The sequence below is a fragment of the Dermacentor andersoni genome, chromosome 8 (assembly GCF_023375885.2).
Source record: "Dermacentor andersoni chromosome 8, qqDerAnde1_hic_scaffold, whole genome shotgun sequence".
In the NCBI taxonomy this organism is placed as follows: domain Eukaryota; kingdom Metazoa; phylum Arthropoda; class Arachnida; order Ixodida; family Ixodidae; genus Dermacentor; species Dermacentor andersoni.
Genome location: NC_092821.1, coordinates 143,209,988 through 143,237,483, shown reverse-complemented (window position 1 = coordinate 143,237,483; position 27,496 = coordinate 143,209,988). Strand labels below are relative to the sequence as shown.

Sequence of the window (27,496 nt, the reverse complement as noted above, 5' to 3'; positions counted from 1 at the left end):
TACATCATATGGGGCATGCGTTAAAAAATGACAGCCATGAAATATGGTTTTCAACTCGTCTTTTCGAATAAAAATTCGTTAAACTAGATTTCCAATCGCGTCAATAGACCTAAGCAGTCGTCCCAGACCGCGTGCCGCGTCAAACACATGGGGCAGCTTGTGGCATGCTCTGTGGTAGTGGTCTACGTTATTCCACTTTCATGTGGCAAAACGTACTTTGCGCAGACGGGACATTGCCGTAACATCCACCTTAGGGAGCACCAAGGTGCGGCTAGGAATGCAGCAGGCTCGAATCTGGGCGCGTATTGTTGAAATCGGTGAGGCAAATCTTGCTCGAAAAAAACTGAAATATTATATAAAAACAGAAATAAATCAACCACGAAATTATGGAAGCTACTTCATGCATGTCAACTCAAACGCATACATTAGCCAGACTTCTATCTTTCAGCATGATAAGGAAGCAGAGTTCTTGAACGGCAAGATAGGCTGACACTCTTTCACCACATCTACACGGCACTTCACATGATCGTATTCTCTGTATATTTATTCACTTGTGTGAAAAAATGAACTACCCGCCGTGGTTGCGCAGTGGCTATGGTGTTGGGCTGCTGAGCACGAGGTTGCGGGATCGAATCCTGGCCACGGCGGCCGTATTTAGATGCGGGCGAAATGTGAAAACGCCCGTGTACTTAGATTTAGGTGCACGTTAATGAACCTCCGTTGGTCAAAATTTCCGGAGTACTCCACTGCGGCGTGCCTCATAATCAGAAAGTGGTTTTGGCACGTAAATCCCCATAATTTATTTTTTCTTTATATAAGCTAGTTGTTAGTCTCCACTCATATCGCGCACATCCTTTTTTGCGTCGCCCGGGTTGTGCTGCCCACCCCTAGGAATATGTTCAGTCACCCACTCGCCCCGCTTGCTGTGGTAATACAATCTACAGCCTGAAAATGAGAAGATTACAGTTGTGTTAGTATTGTTTTACAACACTTGGTCGGATTTGCAGAGGGATACAATATTTTCATTATTACCTCTGTATATTACGTGGCAATAGCTCCATGGTTATGGTGTTCTTTTTCTGCACTGCCTTTCTTTTTGGCGCATTGCTCACACCTGCCGCATTAAACTAGTTCCTTACACCAATATCTTGCGTGGTTTTGTATTTATTAAGTGTCTTATTCCTTTGCTATTTACGTTTTCCTTGGTTCTCGTTCCCAGGTCACCGCGCCCATTCCTACTATCTCAAGCTGCCTCAGCTTCTGCCGAGGATGGGATCTATGGACGGCGATATTGATATTCAGTGGGGCAATTAAGTGTATATACCTAAACCAGCTAGTTAATTATTTGATCGGCCGGACGCTCCACATTCCAGCAGACCAACGGCACCGATTCTCATCGGAGTCGTCAGAGATGAGGCTCGCCACAGTCGCTGACGCGGCCTTAGCGGCGCTGCCGTATTACAACGCGAAGGACTACACTGTCCCTCACGGCTGCTTCTTGCTGGCGTATGTTATCATCACATTTGACGTAATACGTCAACAGAAAAAGCTGCTGGAACAAGGACGACCTGTGGTCGCAGTACGTGTTTCACTATAAGCTTTTGTGCATAATTGTGTGATGGATTAGGGCACACGTGTGAAGAAAAGATATTGCCATGCGGAGGAAGACGATTGGTCATCGTAATTTCATAAAGCATGTTATAAAGCATGCTTTTGTGATTCTTTATGCAGTTTACAATTATGCACTAGAGGCTCGGCCAGTTCTGAAAGTGGTGGTAGAGGCGTGCACAACGGACAATCTACATGCCATGATGTAATTCGCTCCTATTATCACAAAGTTTTCTTCACCTCCTTTCTTATTGGCGACTTTAATTTTCTTAATATAGTTTGGAACAACGATCTACCTAACTTACTATCCTTTTCTGATTCAGAAGAATTCTTGGATATTTGTACGACATTTTCGCGAACTCGGTTAGCTACACAATCTACAAGAATCGCATCCGATTCCGTAAGCATTCTCAATTTGATCTTAACCAATCATCCAGATTATAACTTTCATCCATTGCTTATCCAGTATTAGTGACCATCTAATACTAAATATTCACCTTAATACTTCATTTCCGAAACTTCCAAATAGTAAAAATAAAAAAAACATTAGAGACTTTAAGAGACCTAACTTTGAAGCAATAAATAAAGAGCCGCATCTATTTCTTAACATATTCTCGAGGGATTTTGAACATCTTACTGTGCAGTCAAACCGGAATATATTTTCGACAGAGGTAAATCACTTAATCAATAAGCACATCCCTAACCGTACTATAACTTGCAACCCGCGCAAGCCTTGGTGCAACAATCATTTAAAGCGGCTATCCAACAAAAAACAAGACTGTCGTTCTTCAAAGCAATCACCTACTGACTCGTGATGGAAAGCCTGCACATTAGCAACTAACGCCTATGTAGCCACATTCAAATGCGCTAAAGAAACGCTCTTATAAACTTATTACAATCTACGTTGACAACTAATGTAAAAAAAATTATAGTGCGTCATACAACCGCTTTCCGATGAGTCTATCGCTCTTAACAATTGCTCTGAGAACCCTTTTCCCAAGAACCTATGCGCAACTCTCCTGAATAATTACGTAGTAGTTCCGCGGAAACCCGCAAGGTGGAGACAAGTAATTCAACTCTGATGCTTTTCTTTCGAGGAACCCGTATGGCTTTCCTTTGTAGCACTTGCTACGAACGGGTGGATGTTTGATTTTCCTTTTATTAATTACTTCTCTCCACCTTGCGGGTTTCCGCAGAACTACTACGTCAAACACTTGCCTTTGCTTCGTGTTGTCGGCAAATTCGACTTCGCTCTGCCATCTGCTAGCCGCCTGGTTAGCTCAGATGGTAGAGCGGCTGCCCCGGAAAAGCGGTGGTCCCGGGTTCGAGTCCCGGACGAGGACGAATTTTTCTTCAACTCTGAGGCTTTTCTTTCGAGGAACCCGTATGGGTTTCCTTTGTAGCACTTGCTACAAACGGGTGGATGTTTGATTTTCCCTTTATTGATCTCCTGAATAATACCTTCGCTAAACATTTCTCTTGCACTACGCATATTGAACTACCTGTCTTGAGTGACAAACTTTTTAATTATGTCTCCAGTGACTGTTGAAGTTTCCAGTGTTATTTGACTAACAGATTCATTGAATATACATTCGTTCCCCGGCTTTGGTAACATCAGTGTTAATTTATGAAAAACACCTGCTCTTACAATTTCATTATATTAGCTGAAACATTCCAACAATCGCAAAACACATAAACTGTTCTGTCAAAATGAAAACAGTAAAAATTATTGCTTTGCACAAATTCGCCAGCAAATCAACGCTTGGAAATTATCATTAAACAGCACCTGCTGCAATCTACTAGAACGTATCTTCACCAACCTTGCAGATTTTCTTGAGTCTAATTAATTTTTTCGTCATCACAACATTGATATCAAAAATCATTCTCATATGAATCGCAAGTATTAACGTTTACTCAAACACCATACCAAATACTTGACCCTTCTTCTTTTGCCAGTTTCATATGTTTACATTTTTCAAAAGCCTTTGGCAAAGTGTGAGATATATTCTACTTTATAAGCTAAGCAAATGCAACCTTGATCATAATGTTCCAAAATGGATAGTCACTTCTCGTATAATGTGACAATGACACATTGGCAAAACTTACCTGCCGTTTTCTGTTACAGGCTTGGTACCGACAAATCTCCTCCGTCCTGGTCTCCGCGAGCGACACATGCTCCGGCATGTTGTTACTTAGTGGAGCGGCCAAGGAGCTCATCGCGATATATATGACGGAGAGTGATTTCTACGCGTTTTGCGTAAAGCTAGGTAAGTGAATGTGGATATTTATATTTTTGTTTTCATAGCTCCTCGTTTGCAAACACTTTCTTAGACTTTCTCGCAATATAAAAATTTAATAAGAGAAAGAAATAAGTGTGCGTACAACAATGGTGATTGTCAATGGGAGCGAATAGCCAAGTGATTCTAGCGAGGTATTTGCTTCAATTAGAAGTTGCGGGCAGTCATTCATGAGCATTCCACCAATGTATTGATGGGCTCTGGCACTCCGAGCTGTCACGGTGCAGTGCGCGCCTCAAAGAGCTGTACCTGTTATGTTGAGCATGACAACTGTCGTGTGCGAGCACATGGCCTTTGCATCGGCATCTTTGGCGGCAAAGGTTTGACTACCGACCATCAGCAACCGACCGCCGCAAATACGGGTAAAAGGGCCAGAGAAAGCTAGCTATTCACATATTAAAAAAAAAGATCACTAGCGCTAGTTAGATTCTTCTAGCCCTTCACTTATGTTGATGTCGCGTAATTTGTCATTTATCTTTTTGTTTTCATATACGCCTGAACATTGTATAGGAACAGTTTTTAAAAAAGAATGCAATGAAATGCAGTTCGCCGAACTCGTAGGTCAGTGGAGCTTACCATACGGGTATCATATAAGCAGGTGGAGGTGTAGTGACAGTCTCCTTGATCGCATAGAAGTAGCAGTAAGTTAAACAAAGAACGAAAGGAACACTGCACAAGCAGGTGTGATCCTTAGTGTGCTCTATGCTACATGTGAACCCTCACCCCTACATTTCACTTGCTGCGTCGTTCCTTGCTTGTGGACGCCACTGAATGTGCACGTGGTGGTATTCATGAGCTACCCAAGTTTTTTTTTATTCATAACGCCAGTGCATGTACGCACGAGTTTCTATGGCAGATTCGTATTGTAGTTGTTAGCAAAGTAGGGTTTTGTAGAGTGTTAGGTTTATAGACGTCGGAACAGTAGAAAAATTGTGATGAAGACATCCTAACATGCGATTAGCATTAGCATGCGTATCCCATGACAGATCATTATTTATGGGAAGGCTAAGGTATTTGTGAGTGGTAAGTTATGTCACCACCCTTGAAAACCATGTTTTTGTTGAAAAATAGCGAAATATTTTTTTTATTCTAACAACCTACAGACATTCAGAATTGTGCTGCGGCAAAAATTATACTTTTATCTGTTTCTGTCCAAACGTTATGATTTTTCTTCAAGTACCGGCAGACCTCTCTGAAACCAAAACTGCCATTTTGTAAAAATGAAACCTACATTTGAATCATTAAACCAAACTTATGTTTGTGCTCAAATATGCAGGATATATTTAGGTTAGTTTGTGGCGACGTATCTTAAAGGTTGATAGGATTGAGCAATGGTGGTCGCAATCTTTTCTTTATTCAATTTGAACAAATTGCTACATGGGGGCGCACGACCTGACATCGTGTTTACACTGCAGCGACGCGTTGTACCGCCATTCAAAGTTATTGTTTTGTCACTTCAGTGTCCTGCATTGTTTTCCTACATAATATAATATGGCTAAGCTCCGAGTGAAGCAAAGGCCGAAACGCCAGTTCTACGGCAATCGGTACACGACGAACTATTCGACGAAGTGTGACGTGAATGTGGCTGTTTCCGCAAGTGAAGTGAAACTGGGCCAGTTGCAGGAAGACTGTGAAGTGCCACCGGAAGGTGTTGTGCTACAGGGGCACAGGATTATAGATGTGGAAATTCTTACCTCAGTTTTGTCGTCGCTGGCGTGCCCGAAATGCAAAAAAACATTTCACTAAAGCTTGAGGAGCGTTCACGCCGAGGGGTATGTTTTGCATACGCCGTGGGATGTAATGCACCTGCCCACGAATATTTGTTTTGCTCATCAAAAGAAAAGCTGCAAGTGCAGCTGAAAACAACGTTCCGCTTGTCTACGCTATGCGCCAGCTGGTGAAAGGGCATGCTGGTACACTGACATTTTCGAAGGTTATGAATATGCCCCTGCCACTTTGTCATTCCGCCTATGACAAGGATTTTTCCAAGCTCTGTGATGCCGCGAAAATTGTCGCGTCAATGTCAGTGATGAATGCTGCTGCAGAAATGCGCCAGGTTGTCGGCAGTAACGAGTGTGGCGTATCGGGCGACGGCACTTGGCAAAAGCGTGGGCATTCTTTGAGTGGTTGCGTCTCTCTGATATCAGTGGACACAGGAAAGGTGATTGACGAGGAAGTAATGTCCAAAAAGTGCAAGGCATGTGGAAATATGAAGAAGTGTTCCAGAAGCATTGAGTTCGAAGAATGGAAGGCGAACTACACTTATTACCAAGCCAACCATACAGGCAGTGCTGGTAGCATGGAGGCGGTAGAAGGGTAGCGTATGTTTAAGCGGTCCAAAACGACGCGTGAGAACATTGATATTTATGGAGAAGACGACTCGAAATGCCATGCGGCTGTGAAACATATGTGCGGAACTGGCACAGCGCGCAAACTTGAATGCATTAGGCACGTGCAAAAGCGTGTCGGATGCCGACTGAGGAAACTGAAAAAGACAGTACGTGGACTTTGAGGCAAAGGGAATTTGACGGATGTTATGACCGATAGATTGCAAAATTATTACGTTGTTGCAATCAGAGGAAATCTGGGGAGCCTACAAGCTATGAAGCAGGCCACATTAGCAAGTTTCTTTCACTCCAGTTTGACCGATGGAACTCCTAGACGTGACCTGTGTCCTATGGGTGTGAAAAGTTGGTGTGCCTACAACGGAGTGAGAGCTCTGGGCACAGAACGCTATAAGCACATGGCGGGTTTTTCCAGTGACGTCCTGAACAAAATAAAACCTCTGTATGCAGACCTCTGTTCTGAACTTTCGACGAAATGTCTCCACGAAAAAACGCAGAATGCGAATAAATGCTTCAATGAGATGCTCTGGCAGCGTCTCCCTAAAGATCTTTAAGTAGGCCTGCGCAGTGTTTGGTTCGAACTATACGATTGTATATGTCACTTCAACAATGGAAATTGTTGCACGCTGGACATCTTCAGGCTGGCTGGTGTCGATCCTGGCTACTACACCACAGTAGCTTGCCAAAGCAGGGACCGAAGACGCTTGAAGAAAACGCAAGACGTACACGGAAAATAGAAAAATCAAGTAAGACAAAAAGCAGGAAACGCACTAGCACACATACGGACATGCACACGAGGCAAAAAAATGGGTTCTGTGGCCGTGAACAACAACAACAACAAAAAAAAAACACTACGCAGTTCTTTGAAGAACGTGGGGACTACAGCAAAAAAAAGTTTGCTTCACCAGTACATTATATTAACATCACCGTGTAACATACGGCTTGAGGTGGACTACATGTACAATCTCTGCGCGTGGTAATCAGCGCTTGGGCGATGGCCGGTCTCCTTCTGGAATCACTTCATAGTTCGCGTCGCTTACAGGCTTTAGTACTGTGTATGGTCCGAAGTACTTGCCCAAGAGTTTCTCGCTGAGGCCTCGTCGTCTAATGGGAGTGCAAACCCAACCTTGATCACCACGCTCATAGGTAACTTGTCGATGGTGGAGATTGTACCTTACTGAATCTATACACTGCTGCTGTCTTATGCGCACACGGGCCAGTTAACGTGCTTCCTCGGTGTGCTGAATGTTCTCTTCGACGTCAACAGCTAACTGGTCGAGCTGATCGATGTCTTCATACGAAATCATGGCCTCTAGCATAGTTTGAACATTTGGACCATAAACAAGGCGAAACGGTGGGAACCGTGTAGTTTCCTGCGTGGCAGTGTTGTACGCAAATGGTACGTACGGCAGGATTTTGTCCTGCGATTTGTGCTGCACATCCCCGTATATAGAGATCACGTCTGCCAGTGTTTTGTTTAGTGTTTCTGCTAAGCGGTTAGTCTCAGGGTGGTGTGCAGTGGCCTTTCGATGACTCGTGTAACTCAACTTGAAGATGTCATCCAGAAGCTTCGCCGTAAACGCCGTCCCTCGGACAGTGATGATGAATGACGGTGCGCCGTGTCAAAGCACAATGTGATGCATAAAAAAATCGGCAACTTCAGGTGCTGTCCGGCATGGTAGTGCCTTCGTCTCAGCGTAACGTGTCGAGTAATCAGTTGCGACAATGATCCAATTGTTGCCGGAGGAAAACAAGGAAAATGGTCCAAGAAGGTACATTCCAACTTGATCAAACGGCATACGCGCTGGTCGATTGGTTGCAAAAGGCCTGCAGGCTTGAAGGGTGGTGACATGCGGCGCTGGCATTCCCGGCATCCTTTCACGTAGCGTTTGATGCAAGCAGTCAGTCTAGGTCAGTAGTACAGTTGTCGCACCCTGTTCAGAGTCCAAAATGAGGAGATGTCGGCTCGTCGTGTCAAGCTAATAGGATGTCGTAGCGAAGGGCTTGAGGCACTACAAGAAGTTGTGGTTTGTCGGCGGCACCTGTGTCTTTTTGTACAAGATGCCCTCTCTTAGGCAAAATGACGACAACCGTCGCGAAATAGGGCGAGGAATGGACGCGATGCCGCTTTCTACGTGATCAATGATGGGTCTTAACTCAGCGTCCGATCGCTGTTTATTGAGCAGATCCGGCCCGCTGAGGGCTCTCAGGAAGGCGCTGTCGTCTTCCTCGTCAGGATTTTGAGATTCCACAGGTGCTCGTGATAGCGTGTCAGCATCTTCATGTTTTCTGCCTGACTTGTTTACAATCATCATCACCATCATCAGCCTGGTTACGCCCACTGCAGGGCAAAGACCTCTCCCATACTTCTCCAACAACCCCGGTCATGTACAAATTGCGGCCATGCTGTCCCTGCAAACTTCTTAATCTCATCCGCCCACCTAACTTTCTGTCGCCCCCTGCTACGCTTCCCTTCCCTTGGGATCCAGTCCGTAACCCTTAATGACCATCGGTTATCATCCCTCCTCATTACATGTCCTGCCCATGCCCATTTCTTTTTCTTGATTTCAACTAAGATGTCATTAACTCGCGTTTGTTCCCTCACCCAATCTGCTCTTTTCTTATCCCTTAACGTTACACCTATCGTTCTTCTTTCCATAGCTCGTTGCGTCGTCCTCAATTTCAGTAGAACCCTTTTCGTAAGCCTCCAGGTTTCTGCCCCGTAGGTGAGTACTGGTAAGACACAGCTATTATACACTTTTCTCTTGAGGGATAATGGCAACCTACTGTTCATGATCTGAGAATGCCTGCCAAACGCACCCCAGCCCATTCTTATTCTTCTGATTATTTCCGTCTCATGATCCGGATCCGCCGTCACTACCTGCCCTAAGTAGATGTATTCCCTTACGACTTCCAGTGCCTCGCTGCCTATTGTAAATTGCTGTTCTCTTCCGAGACTGTTAAACATTACTTTAGTTTTCTGCAGATTAATTTTTAGACCCACTCTTCTGCTTTGCCTCTCCAGGTCAGTGAGCATGCATTGCAATTGGTCCCCTGAGTTACTAAGCAAGGCAATATCATCAGCGAATCGCAAGTTACTAAGGTATTCTCCATTAATTTTTATCCCCAATTCTTCCCAATCCAGGTCTCTGAATACCTCCTGTAAACTCGCTGTGAATAGCATTGGAGAGATCGTATCTCGCTGCCTGACGCTTTTCTTTATTGGGATTTTGTTGCTTTCTTAATGGAGGACTACGGTGGCTGTGGAGCCGCTATAGATATCTTTCAGTATTTTTACATACGGCTCGTCTACACCCTGATTCCGCAATGCCTCCATGACTGCTGAGGTTTCGACAGAATCAAACGCTTTCTCGTAATCAATGAAAGCTATATATAAGGGTTGGTTATATTCCGCACATTTCTCTATCACCTGATTGATAGTGTGAATATGATCTATTGTTGAGTAGCCTTTACGGAATCCTGCCTGGTCCTTTGCTTGACAGAAGTCTAAAGTGTTCCTGATTCTATTTGCGATTACCTTAGTAAATATTTTGTAGGCAACGGACAGTAAGCTGATCGGTCTATAATTTTTCAAGTCTTTGGCGTCCCCTTTCTTATGGATTAGGATTATGTTAGCGTTCTTCCAAGATTCCGGTACGCTCGACGTCATGAGGCATTGCGTTTACAGGGAGGCCAGTTTCTCTAGAACAATCTGCCCACCATCCTTCAACAAATCTGCTGTTACCTGATCCTCCACAGCTGCCTTCCCCCTTTGCATATCTCCCAAGGCTTTCTTTACTTCTTCCGGCGTTACCTTTGGGACTTCGAATTCCTCTAGACTATTTTCTCTTCCATTATCGTCGTGGGTGCCACTGGTACTGTATAAATCTCTATAGAACTCCTCAGCCACTTGAACTATTTCATCCATATTAGTAATGATATTGCCGGCTTTGTCTCTTAACGCATACATCTGATTCATGCCAATTCCTAGTTTCTTCTTCACTGTTTTTAGGCTTCCGCCGTTCCTGAGAGCATGTTCAATTCTATCCATATTATACTTCCTTATGTCAGCTGTCTTACGCTTGTTGATTAACTTCGAAAGTTCTGCCAGTTCTATTCTAGCTGTAGGGTTAGAGGCTTTCATACATTGGCGTTTCTTGATCAGATCTTTCGTCTCCTGCGATAGTTTACTGGTATCCTGCCTAACCGAGTTACCACCGACTTCCATTGCACACTTCTTAATGATGCCCACAAGATTGTCGTTCATTGCTTCAACACTAAGGTCCTCTTCCTGAGTTAAAGCCGAATACCTGTTCTGTAGTTTGATCTGGAATTCCTCTATTTTCCCTCTTACCGCTAACTCATTGATCGGCTTCTTATGTACCAGTTTCTTCCGTTCCCTCCTCAGGTCTAGGCTAATTCGAGTTCTTACCATCCTGTGGTCACTGCAGCGCACCTTGCCTAGCACGTCCACATCTTGTATGATGCCAGGGTTACGCAGAGTATGAAGTCCATTTCATTTCTAGTCTCGCCGTTCGGGCTCCTCCACGTCCACTTTCGGCTATCCCGCTTGCGGAAGAAAGTATTCATTATCCTCATATTATTCTGTTCCGCAAACTCTGCTAATAACTCCCCCCTGCTATTCCTAGTTCCTATGCCATATTCCCCCACTGCCTTGTCTCCAGCCTGCTTCTTGCCTACCTTGGCATTAAAGTCGCCCATTAGTATAGTGTATTTAGTTTTCACTCTGCCCATCGCCGATTCCACGTCTTCATAGAAGCTTTCGACTTCCTGGTCATCATGACTGGATGTAGGGGCGTAGACCTGTACAATCTTCATTTTGTACCTCTTATTAAGTTTAACAACAAGACCTGCCGCTCTCTCGTTAATGCTATAAAATTCCTGTATGTTACCAGCCATGTTCTTATTAATCAGGAATCCGACTCCTAGTTCTCTTCTTTCCGCTAAGCCCCGGTAGCACAGGACGTGCCCGCTTTTTAGCACTGTATATGCTTCTTTTGGCCTCCTAACTTCACTGAGCCCTATTATATCCCATTTACTGCCCTCTAATTCCTCCAATAGCACTGCTAGACTCGCCTCACTAGATAACGTTCTAGCGTTAAACGTTGCCAGGTTCATATTCCAATGGCGGCCTGTCCGGAGCCAGTGATTCTTAGCACCCTCTGCAGCGTCGCAGGTCTGACCGCCGCCGTGGTCAGTTGCTTCGCAGCTGCTGGGGACTGAGGGCCGGGGTTTGATTGTTGTGTTCATATAGGAGGTTGTGGCCAAGTACTGCACCAGGGTGGCCAATCCTGCTCTGGTGAGGGAGTGCGTTACCGGTTCTGGTCACCGGGATCAGGCCACACTCCAGGCCTGTTTGTGCAATTTTATCAACACGCGGATTTTTTTTTTAATCCGGTGGAAAATTGCCGGCACCGGGATTCGAACCACGGACCTCTTGCATGCGAGGCGGGTGTTCTACCTCTACGCCACCGCTGCAACCTTGTTTACAATGGTGATGTTAAATTCCTGGAGTCGCACGCTCCAACGTGCCACTTGCCTAGAAGGGTCTCGCAGGTTGGCCAACGAGCACAAAGAATGATGATCGGGCACAAATGTAAATGGCCGCCCGTAGAGATACGGCCTCAACTTTGTAGTACCCAAAATAAATGCGAGGCACTCCTTCTCAGTGGTGGAAAAATTGTACTCGGCGTGAGACAGAGTGCGGCTCACGTAGGCGATAACTCGTCCACCAGCCAAAAACGTTAAGTAAATAGGTCTTCCAAAAAGTTCGTCTTTTTCCTGTATATATATATATATATATATATATATATATATATATATATATATATATCTAGAGGTGTTTCAGCGCACATTTTAAATTTTTTGAAGGCTGCCTGTAGCAGACAGAATAATGTTTGCCCATGGGCCCCAATGTCATCGATTTCACAGGTATTGTGAAGTTAATACAGGGCCTCAAGTTATCGTCTAGCGTTTTTGAAAGACTCTACTGTTTATTCCAGCGTATAATTAGCGCACCTTTTCACTCAATCCGTTGAACACTCCACAATGCCAGCTGATTGAAAGGTAGCAAGGGTGGTTACACACTTAAGGTAATCCAAATTCTCTTCTTAACTACAGGCCTATTTCATTAACAAGCATTCCCTGTAAACTTCTAGAGCACATTGTATACTCTAATCTCCTTTCTTTTCTTGAACGCAACTGGTTTTTTAGTTCTAGTCAGCACTGCTTTCGAAAGAATTTTTCTTGCATGACTCAACTCTTTCACTAATATCTTAGCATCGGCTTTATATAGTGGTATGGTAACCAACTGTATCTTTCTAGACTTTGCTAAGGTTTTCGATAAGGTGTCACATCAATTACTCCATCTTAAAATTAGTTCCCTGAATATTCACCCTAATCTTATCAAAAAGAATCATTGTTTGTTGACTAACCGCTCTCAGTTTTTATCAGCTAAAGACTCGTTATCATCAACACGTGCCGTCACATCTGCTGTTCTCTAAGGTTCTGTTTTGGGCCCCTACTCTTTCTAATATATATAATTATGATCTTCCGATTAGAATTAACTCTTCCCTTAAGCATTTTGCTGACGACTGGGTTCTTTTTTTCCTAACCCTAACGATATTTGAGCCCTTTAGTGCGATCTTGACAACGTATATAATTGGTGTGAGCGACGGTGTATGGTTCTTAACGCGTCTAAGCCTAAACTTATGTCCATCCCACGTCACACTAATCCGTCCAAAACGTTCGATTACAAGAATAATCGAGTTTCACTAGAGAGTGTCCTATCTTATAAATATCTTGGTGTTCACATTACTAACATCCTATCCTGGCGCGTGCACATCGAATATGCCACAAACAATGTGAACCGCCCCCTTGGTTTCATGCGCAGAAACGTCTCTGAGGCTCCATCTCATTTGAAGTTACTTTTCTAATCATCATCAGCAACAGCAGCGTGTTTTATGTCCACTGCAGGACGAAGGCATCTCCCTGCGATCTCCGATTAACCGTGTCCTGCGCCAACCGATTTCAACTAGCGCCCGCGAATTTCCCAATTTCATCGCTCCACCTTGTCTTCTGCCGTTCTCGACTGCGTTTCCCTTTTCTTGGCATCCATTCTGTAACCCTAATGCTCCAACGGTTATCTAACCGGCGCATTACATGACCTGCCCAGCTCCATTTTTTTCTCTTGATGTGAGTCAGAATATCGGCCATACCCGTTTGCTCTCTGATCCAAACCGCTCTCTTTCTGCATCTCAACGTTTCGCCTAACATTCTTTGTTCCATCGCCCCTTGCACGGTCCTTAACTTGTTTTCGAGCTTCTTTGTCAGTCTCGCCCCTTATGTCAGCACTGGTAAAATGCACTTATTTTAAAGCAACATGCGTGTTTTTAATTCTTTCTTAGCTAAGACTAGCGTAGAGTGGAGCTACCCTCCGCCCCTTATTAGCTGCATTGAAGACACGCCATCCTTCAAAACAGCCATCACAATGCATATCGTTTAACAGGCACCTGCATTATGATTTTTGCTTTTTGCTGTACTATTTTGTTTGTTTTTGTTTTTTCACCCACCCCATCTGTAACGCGGCTGATGGCCTTGAGGGTATTGTAGTAAATAAGAAAATATATAAATAAATAAATTAATTAAATAACTAATAATTCTTGTTCATGAGGTGGTCTACTCAATGCGGCGGACAACACTTGCAAACAAAAGAATCAAAGTCCATTACCAACTAATTAAGAAAAATCTGCTAATGGACTTTTTAACTAATCACTTTATGGCCCATATTGCACTTTACAAATTCTAGCCCTGGAGTTCACAAGGTAAGTCCACTTGGAAAGAGTTCTCAAGTTAACACACCCGCTGTGGTTGCTTAGTAGCTATGGTGTTGGGCAGCTAAGCATCAGGTCGTGTCGTCGAATCCCGGCCACGGTTGCATCACATCGATGGGGGCGAAATGCAAAAACGCCCGTCTACTTAGATTTAGGGTAACGTTAGAGAACCCCAGGTGGTCCACATATCTGGAGTCCCCCACTGCGGCCTGCCTCATAACCAGATCGTGGGTTTGGCATGTAAAAGTACATAGTTAAGTTGAAACAGGATGACACCGGCAATAATTCCCCAAACATTGCGGATAAACGCATTGGTGTTCCAGTTACTTTTGCGCTTCCATGAACAAAATGACTTTTTCTGAAGAAAGTCACTGGAACTCCAATGCGTTTCTCGCCATAGTTTGGGAATATCTCGAGACTGGTGTCATCCTGTGAATTCATTCCAACTGAATCGGCCTTGTGAACTCCACGGCTTGAATTTGTAAATTTCAATATGGGCCATAAGATGATTAGTTAAAACATATTTAGATAGTCTTTGTTAATTAGTCAATTATGCATTTAAGCTTTTTGCAAGTAATGTCCAGTTTGAGTGGACCAGCTCACAATATAGAATTGTGCTATATTCCGTCGGCAAAGTGTAAAAAACTTTTAAATTATTCGCTGAAACAGCCGTTATATAGCACAGAAGAAATGAGATGCCCGAGAAAACACCTTATTTTTTACTGTCAGCAGTTTCGGCTCGAAGACCTTCCTGTATCAGAATGATGCTAGAGTCAACTTTACCAAGGCTGGCCTACCAGTCATGGTACAAGAATGTGGTGTTCATTTTCTTTTATGCTATACCAACGGAGCCAGTGTGCTTTTGCGCTCTACCATCTCTCTCTCTCTCTCTCTCTCTCTCTCTCTCTCTCTCTCTCTCTCTCTCTCTCTCTCTCTCTCTCTCATATATATATATATATTGTGCTATTTTGAATGCATAATGCGTGGTTTCGTGCCCTACCTGCGGCCGGTTGTTTTTTCATCTGATTTCATTTCTATACATATATAGTTTCTTCAATTGAATAAGTACAAGTTCTTTCCCAAAAGCTATCTTTGGTGTCTTTGTGGGCTTCTAATGATATGCGTCATTAAAATCTGGCTCCTCAGTTTCTTTCCTCTTCGCGTTGTATATATATATATATATAAATATATATATATATATATATATATATATATATATATATATAACGTCCCACTGGTTATGGGCACTCCCTCGCTCATAAGACAAGATCCAATCTACGACGTCTTTGTCATCTGTACTGGAGAAGATAGGGGGATCTCCCTGAAGCAAGGCACCGGCACAAACCAAGGTTGCCGGCGCCGTAGCTGGAGGAGTGCGTGCGTCGTCGGGCATGATGGGGGGCAGAGTGCGACTTCGAAGTTCCAGGGTGGTCGAAACCCAGCACCTCCACCACTTGCTAAGAGATTTATTAGCAACGGGCCGGGCGCGAACGGGTAGCTGTCACAAGCGTTCGGCGAAGGACAGCAACCACGAGCCCATGCCGGTAGCGATGGTGCGGAGGCGCAGGACGGCTACACGTCTTCGTTACAATATATATATATATATATATATATATATATATATATATACACAACGTCCCCATTTTCCCGCTCATCTTTTTTACACTTTCACACTCCTCAAGCTAATCAACTTAAGACAACTTCACATTATCCGCTGTGTTCACATCCGTTACTTTACGCGTGCAAAGTAGATTCATGTTTTTAAAAGGAAGGCGTTAGCTCGGGGACTCCCATCTAAATACATTGTAAAGGAGATATTGTTTACTAGGCAATAGCTGCACTACATTTGATGAGGTTTTTTTGCATTTAGAACAAGAAATTATAATCTAGGCATTATTGTTATTGAATTGGAGATTGAGGCCGTCAGAATTTTATGCAGGAATTGTTGAAAATCACACATTTTCTGCAATGGAAACTACCTATAAAGTTTACAGCTCTGCAATTAAGCAACGAAAGAATATCACAATTCTGTATATTGAATACCATACCACCACCACCATCATCATCATCAGCCCATTTGATATCCCCGGCAGGACGAAGCCCTCTCAAAGTGATCTCAAACTACCCCTCTCCTGCGTCAAGCGATTCCAAGAAGCGCCCACGGACTTCCTAATTTCACCACCCCGCCTAGACTTCTGCGGTGCTGTGCTCCACTTCTCTTTCTCCTGGTACCCATTATGTAACCCTAATGGTCTAACGCCTATCTGACCTGTGCATTACATGACCTGCCCAGCGAATTCCTGATTGATGACATGAATGTTATCCATTAAAGAGTATCCCTTCCTTAAACCTGCCTGTTCCTTGGTTGACTAAAATCCAATGTTGCCCTTAGTCTATTGGAGATTATCTTGATGAATATTTTATATAATGCTGGGAGCAAGCTAATGGCCCTTTAATTTTTCTATTCTTTAACGTCTCCTTTTTGTGGATTAGTATAGTGTTTGCATTTTTTCAGTGTCCTGGGACCTTTGCAGTCTATAGACACTTCATATTGAGTGCCGCCAGTTTTCCAGCCATTATGTCTCCTCCATCTTTGACTAAATCGAGTGTTAGTCCATCTTCTCCTGCTGCTCTTCCTCGTTTGATGTCTTGCAAGGCCTTTCTGAGCTCATCGTTAGTTATAGGAGGAGCTTCTGCATCCTGTTCATTACTGTTTGTAATTGAGGTATCCTGACGCCTCGGGGTACTCTACAAGTCAGTATAGAATTCTTGCGCTGCGTTGACTATATTTTAAAGATAGCTGATGATATTACCCTGTTTATCTTTCTGTGCATACATCATGGTTGGTCCTATGCCAAGGTTCCTTCGCTCTAATTTCAGGCTGCGTCCATTTTCTTTGGATTCTTCAGTCTTTCTCACGTTATAATTTCGAATATCACTTAATTTCGCTTTGTTGAGCAGTTTTGACAGTCCCGCGAATTCTTAACTTTTTGAGTTCGACGCTTTCACTTTTTGTCGTTTCTTTATTAGGCCCTTTGTTACATGGGAGAGCTTGCCTACTGGTTGCCCTGGTGCCTTGCCTCCCACTTCAATTGCTGCCTCTGAAGCCAGCCTAGTTACAGTTTCATTCATTACCTCCATGTCATCTTCATCTCTCTGTTCTAAGGCTGCACAATTGTTTGCAAGTACCAGCCTGACTTTGTTTGCTTTTACCTTTACTTCCTCTAAGTTGACGTGTTTTTCTTGACCTATTTTACACTTTCTCTGTTCAAATTGAGGTCAATCGTAGCCTTCACTAGGCTATGATCACTGCACTTTATCTTACCTATTACATCTACATCCTGCACTATGCTGGGATCGGCAGAAAGTACGAAATCAGTTTCAGTTCCTGTTTACTATTCGGGCTTTTCCAGGTCCACTCTCTGTTGCTACGCTTCCTGAAAAAGGTGTTCATTATTCGCAGCTTATTCCTTTCTGCGAATTCTACCAGCACCTATCCTCTAGCGTTCCTAGAATCGACGCCGTAGCTGCCAATTGCTTGTTCACTAGCCTGCTTGTTCCCCACTCTGGCATCGAAGTCGCGCATTACTACAGTATACTCTGTTTGTACATTTCTCATCGCAAATTCAACATCTTCATAAAACTGATCTACTTTATCGTGATGGTGACTGGATGTCGGAACGTAGGCTTGTACTATCTTTGATCGATATCTCTTAATAAGTTTGATAACGACTACTGCTACCCTCTCATTGACACTGTAGAATTCGTCAATGTTGACTGCTACGTCCTTATGGACTATGAATCCCACGCCGTATTGCTTCTTATTTGGGGACCTCTAGAGTAGAGGACATGGCCGTTAGTCAGCACTGTATAAACCTCACCAGTTCTTCTAATCAGCCTTAGGCCAATTATATCCCAAATAACATCTTATACTCGTAATGACAAAGCCTTTCGTGCAATTAAAAAAACAGGGACGTGAGACAGACACAAGATAGCGCCGTCCTGTGTCTCTGTCACGTCCCTGTTTCCTTTATTTGTGCTAGAGGCTTTGCCATCATCAGTAAACCGTGCCAACTAGCCCAAGAATCAGCCTTGTTGAATTGTTCAACGGTTAAAGGTTGCCAGGGTCAATTTCCATTCGGACAAAGTTGATGTATTATACATGGCTTTCAAATAAACCACTAAGATTCGAGTAGAACCACTGCAAAACCTCTGTTTATAATCTAAAATATCCACATAAAATATAAATGTATGAATCAAATTTGCCCGCTTGAATGTTTAGGGGGTCCAGTTTGCAGAATTGCGATATCTGTTCTTGGTGCAGAGCCTGCTTTCAGCAGCATTGCATGGCAATGAAGCTTGAATTAGATGCTGCTTTTTTTAAAAAGAATGCTCCATTTTTTTCTTTTCTTTCAGTACACATTCTTTTTGTCTGCTCGGAGCTGCTCGTTGCTTTGCTCCACTGCATCTTCACCATCACCACAATGTGGTACCTGGCTTTTTAAGTAAGTAACTTCAGACTTATACTTGTGCAAATGAATGAATAATTAGTTTGTTTCTTTGTTTCTTTGTTTCTAATAGCTTTCTAAGAGCACTTTGCTTCTAATAGCTAATTACCTTTACAGCTCTTTTGAATGTTGTTTAATGAATCGCGTGAAGTGAACTAGAACTTCGTTATCACAGAACAGGATGATGAAATAATGGATATAACGAAATGAATAAAATTACTTTTAAAGAACCCCTGGAGGTCCATGTATTTAACACCGCGTTTTAACGGAGCGATATTGCCCTGCCGATGGACATAACCAACCACATTCGTCTCCGGAATCACCCCAAAAATACCCGACCGTGTTACCCCATGTATACATCGCCTTCCGCTGGCTTCGCTTTCAATTGCCACTTCATTGATTAGCCTCATTGGCGTGCCATCCAATCTGGCTACTGTGTAGATTGTTATTTTCTGCTCAGGCTCCTTCCTGCGTTGTGCAGGTGCAGTTCCTCTTCTGCGCCATTCAGCGTACAGGGTTCGCCCATCAGTCCTCTGCTGTGAAACATTGTGGTCAGGGGGCAGCTGGATATAGAAATGCCAGCCGTAGCGTTCATTCAAGCGTACATAAATGATTGAACTACTATAGCGCCAAACAGACGACCAACTAGCCCAACAAATATGCACCAACTAGCCCAACAAAAAGTTCTACATAAATGAGAGGGCAATAGTTTTGCCTGGGAAAATAGGGCTGGCGTAGAATGCAAGGTGTACCGAAAAGTGATGAAAGATCATATTTTTCGCCACCGTCGAATTTACAACTGAATATGTTGGAAAAGAAGGCAAAAACGAAAACGCAAAGACCAAGAGCCACTAGATCAATCTTAGAGGACAAAATTAAAACCACTGCTGCGCTATAGGTGATGCATGTGATTGGTAAAACCGATTTTCCTAAAGTATGTAGCAACAAATAAAGAGGACCTCAAGGACGCTCTCTATCATATGCTGCTACCTGACAGAATAAACCGCAACTACTCTGCATATTGTATGGCCTTTGAGATTCCTGTCAGGTTTGACGCGCATTGTTTCACAGTGGTGATCTCGGAAGCTATGAACGCGGAACGACAGTCTGTTTTGCGGTATTTTCTTGAGGTCTATTTTTTGCCGTGTGGGAAAGAGCGATGTCCAGGCAACAAAACATGTTTTTCTTGTGGTGTCTCACCCATTGGATTTCGCCATGATATTTGTGTACGCGAGTAGCAGTGTCCATTTTGTAGAACGTTGGATGAGGAACGCTAGACCATTATACACACCAACAGTTAGCGTAATGTACGTGACGGCAGCCGGTATGCTGGATAGAAAGCACATGGGAACGCCATGTGAAAGACGTCCTCAGACGGGAGCTCGTAGTCTCATCGAAAACACTGGCGATGTAAAATGGAAAGTGATACAGCTGAATAAATGAGTTGTGTTTCGTGGTGTCTCTAAAGTAGATGATCCGCATAATTTCGATGCCACGTGCGTAGTTATTCTGTCGATAGGGAAATATTAGCACACTCAATCAAGGTGCTCTTACACGAAATACTTAGCAGTCACTACGGCACAACTGTATAAAAGCACAAGAAAAAGTTGTTATTCTGTCGACAGGGAAATAATATTAGCACACTCAGTCAAGCTGCTCTTTCACGAAATACCTAGCAGTCGCTGCCGCGCTGTTGTATGTAAGCGGTAGTGGTAGAGGATCGCGCGCGAAATGCGGAGGTTCAGGGTTCGGTCCCCACCTGAGGCAAGTTGTTTCTTCATCCACTTTCATTTCCATTAATTTATCGTTTCTTCATTTCATTTATTAAGCACAAGTAATTTCCCCTATGTTGTCCTTGGTGCCAGTGTTTGTTGGCTTCTGATGATATGACTAATAAATAACCTGAATAATAAATAACCTGACAGTTATCTGCGTGTTTAAATGCGTCCTGTGTATGGTTATATGTTCAAAAAGTGAAATAAATTTACAGGACAATGAGATGTTTAGAGTGATATGTGGGTGCATATATTTTCTTAGGCCTAACCATTAATGTAAGAAAAGACAGAAGCTACAGCAAATTGGGCCCAGGAGAAAGACAATCAATGCTCTTGAAGCAAACTTTGACTAGTGCAACTGAAACGAGATAAAAGACAAGGAGCAGGAAGAAACAACATCACGAACTAACTAACGCGCACCAGAGTCCTACTGAAACAATAAATGCACATTTAATGATCCCCAAAGTGCAGTTAAGAAGAGACAGAAGAAATGAAATTACAGGTGAAGTTAAACGGTAGGTAAAATCCTGTTTGATAGACCACAGTGGCCAGCGGGTATGTAAGTAAAGGGGCAGAAAAATGGACAGATATAGGAGGAGCACAAGCACAATTGCAACTGGTGCCTATCGCCACCCACTTACACAGCACAGTTGCGCTTGTGGCAGTGTGGACCCCAACTGATGCTACACAGCCTCTTCTACAGGCCTGTAGGCCTTACGAGCTGTAATGGTTGCCTTGTCACCATCAGCTGCTATGGCTTGTGGCACACAGGCTGCAAACATGAAGATGGACGTGGTATGGCACAGCCATAGGACCAAGTGCAGAGCGAACTAGCCGACGAGCTGTGCGAAATCTAGGATGCTTTTGAACGAGCTGAAAGGACTGAGACACAATATACGGGAACACGAATCTATAAACAAGGACTCACGACCTGAAATGGCAAAACGCAAAGCTTACGCGTACGCTGGAAGAGCTGGAACAGCACCAAAGATCTAACAAGCCGGGAGATCAAAGGCTTTCCTCTTGGCAGTACATAGGCGTGGAGACAAAAAATAATTTTGGCAGCTTGTTAAAGAGAAAATAAAATTGAAGAACGTAGCATAGAAATTTTGTCACAAGGTCTCCATTGCCCTAAGCATGATGAGATCAACCATATTGTTTGATTAGTGCATCGTGACAAGAGAAATGCCATTCTCGCTCAAGTAAAGAAAGCAAGAATTGACGCCACAATGCTCGGATTGGACAAGTCTGGTCGCGTGTTCATCAATGAACACTTGACGAAGGAAAACAAGCAGCTGCTCGGCGATGCCATTAGGAAGAAAAGGGTTGTTAACTAGATGTTTGCGCTGAGCAGCGGCTGACAAAAAGAAAGTTTGGTAAACAAAACGTTGCCAGTCCTTCGTCCAGTCGGTTCGGATCATGTTGGAAAAATCATTGAATAGCCTCGTTTTCTTTGTGCTAAAGTGTTTACTAAAGGGGCTACAATGGGGGTAGTGCTGGATGTAGCTCTTGCATCGGTCGCAATTATTCTTCTTCTAATACTTCAGTTCCTGATTTAAGCAATACTAAGTTTGTATCAATCTTGAATCTAAACGTGCGCAGTATTAAAAAGAAAGACGACAACCTCCATGAAATCCTTGAAATTTTGGACTGAAAACTATTTACTTGGGCATACCTTACGCAGTGTGATAATAATCCAGTCCAATTTGATGACTACACGTGCCAAGGCTTAACACGCACTGAGGAGCGCGGTTACGAAACTTCGTTGTCAACATTTCAGATTAAGCTGGAAAGATAACTAGTAAAGGGCTTGCTAATGCATTTTCTTTCTTTCGTCTATTTTTTTTTTTTTTTGCTTGACAAAAAGCCGGCTTTTTGGCTACCTGCTTGGATGCATGGCAAGTTACTTTTCAGCCTCGCTGTTGCCATCTTCATGCTCTCGTTATAACCCCCCCTTCCCCCCAAGACCAGAAACAGCCAGATTTCGTTTAAAATCTTTATACGTAAAATCGCAAAACTCAATTGCCTTACAAACAACATTTATTGTTACACTCACGTGTCACGAACGCGCCCATATTACACGTAGATTTGTCGATATGCAAATGTACAACGTTTCTTAGGTGACTCAAAACTAATGTCCTGCGATGGCACAATGCGAACATTTTTGTTACCGGGAGATGAGTGTAGTGAATGCGTTCTGATCAAGAGGATCTTCATCCTTCTCTCTCACTCTTCGTGATTTAATTTTCTAGTGCGACGCAACCTTCTCCGGCGAGCCTATCTCACTGTTTTCTTGGGCTGATACCTGTGATAGTGCAGTCTAAAATGACGAGCCCCAGGGGCGACTCGGTATGGGCACTTCGTATCGGCACTTGGGCCACTGGCCATATATCAGTGGGTTTCAGTTTGCATTCAATCGTATATCTTGCCAGTACAAAGGATATGCCTTACTTAGCATAAATATAAACACTACATTCTATAACCCCTAGATGAATGTTCGCTACACCGCAGTTAGTTTATTCATGAAACCGTTCTCTATACACATCATGAATGCTTCGCATCACGTATACGTTAACTACGGCTGAGCCTGCCAAATATTTTTGTTTCATGCTAGAACTATCAATGAAAACGGGTTTAACGAAATTCCATGAACACACGTCCCGCCACATTATACTACACAGAAGGTTATGATTATATTATCTGTAACCTCATAATTAAATGCTACAGCGAAGGCCTGTGATGCGAACTGCGTAATTTTTCTTTCGGTAGTTCGCAGTAACCTTCACAGTAAGGGAACGCAATAATTTGTAACTGTAAGTAGGATTGCGCAATCCCCAACAGGTCACGGTAACCACTAAAAACATGCCCCCATCCCCCCCCCTTTCCCTGAGTGATGCTCGGTTTTTTGGTGCCGCGCTGGCTGGAGCAGTCAATCGCTTCGAAATCTGAGTGTGAATGGTCTGATTATAATGATGATGGTTATTATGATTATAAATACGACCAGGCTTCTTCCAATCGGCATGATGTCCCCTCGTAGTTTCTTACAATCCGGGAAGGAAGGGTACAGAGTACAGGAACACAGAGAGAGAGAGAAATGTAAGGAAGGAAGGGATGTTAACCAGTCGAGAGTCTGGTTGGCTACCCTACGCTGGGGGAAAGAAGGGGAAGGGAGAGAGAGAGAGACGGTATGGAGACGTGCACGGTCAGTACTAGAGTCAAAGCCGCTTTAATAAATACGCTGCCAGGAAGACCAATAAATAATCAACGTACTCCAGGGAAGAAGACTTCCTTTATCTGCTATGGCTCCCATCTTTACCTCGTCGATTGCACTAAATTGGGGAACTGAGGATTGTGCTAAATGGCTTGTCCCGCTCGCATCTTTCCAGATAAGATGGAACGCAGTGAGGATTCCCCGCTTTTATTCACCCAATCGAAGTGGGACTTCCGATCCAAACAGGCTCAATTCTACACTACAGCGCATCAGTCCACTGCAGAACTATCTCGCAGTTACACCCGTCACGCCACGCGAACACGCTGAACTAAAGGCAATGGGATGTTACAGAGACCTTGATAAACCGGCATCAAAGTGCTTACGCTTGACGTGTTTACTAAACGGCCTAATCGAAAGCAAATACGCTTACGTCTTCCTGCTCCCACATCAGGAAGTAAGCAGTTGTAGTAAACCAGAAGCAGTCAAACCAACTAAGCGTGCCAGAAACTTACGCTGATTAATTGGGCATGCAGCTTTGTTTCCAAGGCGGTTGGCAGACGCCGGACTTCCTTCCGATTGTGATGCTAAACACGCCTGATGTTGCGAAATTCTCTTACCTTGTTTGGTCATTCTTCGGTTCTCCTCGCGGGGTTGTAGAAGGCAACCAGCGGTAAATATCTTAACTGAGAACTAAGCATAAAGTTACGACCTCGCCCCACAAAATAAATGTGAGTCTAGTTCATAGCGTTACCGTGACAGGATGGCCATGGAACTCGTCAGAGGTTCATCACAACGAATTCTGTGACGCTAAATGTGCCTCGCAACGTAATGACATATAATTAAATATTTTTCTGTGCTAGAAATCGACGAGAAAATATCCTCTTCAAGAAATCGAGGTAGAATAAGTAACGCTGTTTCTCGCCCACGCATGTCTAAAATGAGAGCGTAGTATGCAAGAGATAATGTCCGTAAATAGTATTTTATTTCACTGTACACTGAAATAATACTAATTCTAAAGGCATAAAGAAATGTGCAAAGAGAGCTAATTTCTTTAAATGATCTGCAACTCAGGTTTGCTTATTTTCACACTTCACACTAGCCGGTTAGGTATTGTGAAACAAAGCGCACCAGTCGAAGAGCAAGACTCGCTCTCGAGCTAACGTAATTTAAGCAGACTGGCCATAAAGATTCCATCCCAAGATATTGATGTTAAATGAAGAGTGCGTAAGGCACCGGATGAAAAATGTGTACTTCACGAACGAAGACATTCATCAAGCCTGCGCAGTAGTCGACCTCTGGCCTAATACCAGGATTAATTGACATTTGTAGACTTTGGGAGCTTAGCAATGAAACGCCAAAGAATGCGACCGAAGTGGTCTTCCCGTGTTCGTCCCCAGGAGGGGCATACGATGGAGATACTTATACTGCCTTCTGCATATCAGACTAATCTCATTAGCAGCAGTACGAGACTTATTGGCTTCTCGATGCCCCAGTGACTTCTAACCCGAGGGAAAAAAAATTATTGCTACGAAAATGCATGCGATTGTATTGGAAAAACAAGCTAGGGGTGGTCACTAACGAGGGACTAACCTCTTAAAAAAAATTTCAGCCTTGGCAGTAACATTCAACTCCCTGTCTAAAGCTGGCGCTAAAAAATGCGTTTTTCAAGAAGCCACCACTGAGCGTACGATCCTATTTCGCATACCAGCTCAACGGCCACATGTTAGGCTGCAGTCGGCTCCACCGCTGCACGAGTTTGTGGCGGAAACTCAGACCGGCCCTCACTGCGGCAAAGTAGCACGACCAGGAGCCAGCGTGTGGAAAAAAAAAATCACTTTACTCCGGCAGGCTGCCTTTCGCTGCGCAAGGAGGCCGCTGGAAGTGGGCATCAAAATGTCCCGCGCGTAGGGTCTACGCCGGCATGCCCTTATGATATGCGCCGGCGCTCACGGTTGCGCAGACAGACACATCAATCATGCAGTTGAGCCCTGCTTATTACGGCGGTGACTGTTCTGCGGGGAAGACACTTGCATGGCAAAGTTATGGCGTCGTGCACGTAATTATACAGGCCTCACCATGGAAACACGGCTGCTCGGTTAGGCAAGCGCCTCGTGATTATGCTTCTGGTCTACGCCCCAGAGAGTGGGCAGCTTGTTATCACTGCTTTATGTTTATTCCAGCGAGGTTGTAATTTTTCTTTATCTTAATTTACTGTTCCAATCATGCAAGAGTCTTTACATTACAAACGAACAGTGAAAAGCAACAGCATAGCATATCTTCTGTTTTTTTTTTCATTCGTTACTCCGTCCTCATGGTTAAGTAAACACCCTGGTTTCAAAATGTGTGCTCAAAAGTACGCGAACTTTGCTACCTCCCAATTTATCTTTTTCTTTCTTTCCGAAAGAGTAACGAATATTGGCTTTTTATTTTAGGCACTTTCATATATGTAGGCTCTTTCAATAATTTTGTTGTTGCTTTTTAAGAGTTACTTCACCATGACAATCCCCTATCCATTCAGTTCTTCAAAAGTCATTGAATATTCAGCCATAAAAGACAGAGATGCGATGCTTTTAAATACACAACGCTTGACGCGGGCAGCTACAGACTCGTTAATAAAAATCTGTTGCTAAGGTTATGCCATGTGAAGTTTGTTAAAACCAAAATCACTGAACCACTGTGGTGGGTAAACAGATGATCGCTCTTGAGATAAGTATGACCTTTTGTTCGTTGCTTTGTATAATGCTAAATCAACCTGGTCATACCTATAAGACAAAAACGCGTCTAGAGTTGCCGTTGCTACCATCTTTTGTACAATAATATATTCCAACGCAGCTAAACTTAAATCACCATCGTTCGAAGGTTGCAAATTACCCGAAAGCTGGCTTTCCCGTGCTGCCTGGGAGCGTGTAGGACTGCCAACAATCCGGCGATACAATGTTCAAGACATTTTTCAAGCTTGTAACCAGAACAAGATAAAGCACAAGCTTGTTTTGAGTGTGTTGTTGTGCCATTTCTCAAAGAAAAGATGTTATACCGCAGTTTAGCTGAACGGCGATCAGAATATTACGCATCACCCGAGAGGGTGGTGTTTTTGCGAGGCAGGAGTGTCAGGCAACAAAGGCATCTTAAACGATGCGTGAGTGTTGCAATCTCGAGGTGTTTGAAACTTTGTAGGGGGCCTGGACGAGACTAACTTATGGTATTACAGAGAAAATAAGTTACAGTGCAACGACAAATATGGAATATGTAAGACAGTATGGGTAGATTTTCTACACTTTTTTTCCTTTGCCGCGTTGAACGTGAACGCATTCGCTATATTCGATTGATTTCTTTTCATTTCATTTCATTTATATTTATTTCTTTTTTCTGGTTGGCTAAGGGTGTGCAATATATTCGTAAGAAATATAAGAGAAATAGATTAATTTAAATAAACCAGTTACGATTGTAACGCCTGTGGTGCCCAGTGTTCTGTGATAGTAACGGCTGTGGTGCCCGTTGGTTGGGACGTCCTTTTTATTTCCCTTTCTTTTTTGATCTACAGGCACTTCACCAGGAACCTATCCTCCACCATCCACTGTGCTCCAGTTCTCCCTGTCATCGACACAACCATGAACCATCTCACTTTACAGTCGCTTGTGTTTACTAACTCGCCTGTGTTTACTAACTCGCCTGTGTTTAGATTATCCTCGCAATAGAAGAGAAAGGTGTTCGGCTTTCCGGTTACGTAACTGGTACTTAAGCTTATGGCTCGTGAATGTAATTCCGTACGGCGTATCTACGGCATCTGTGGAGCTCACTGTACACGGTGCTGCACTGTTTGCCTTCGGATACCTTTTTTCTGGATTACAACTCTTGCCCATCGTTCAGAGAGCCAATATATATATTTTTTTCAAGCTTTT

General features: G+C 43.5%; 1 long non-coding RNA gene and 1 pseudogene across 1 annotated transcript; both read left to right on the top strand.

Annotated features, from left to right (window-relative positions):
- The first annotated feature begins 1,224 nt into the window (after positions 1 to 1,224).
- LOC129383391 (uncharacterized) lies at positions 1,225 to 27,496 on the top strand. Its single transcript, XR_011889968.1, has 4 exons — positions 1,225 to 1,579; positions 3,734 to 3,875; positions 18,520 to 18,608; positions 27,139 to 27,496. It is a non-coding gene; the product is annotated as an uncharacterized lncRNA (long non-coding RNA).
- LOC140213027 (uncharacterized) lies at positions 4,404 to 7,480 on the top strand (annotated as a pseudogene).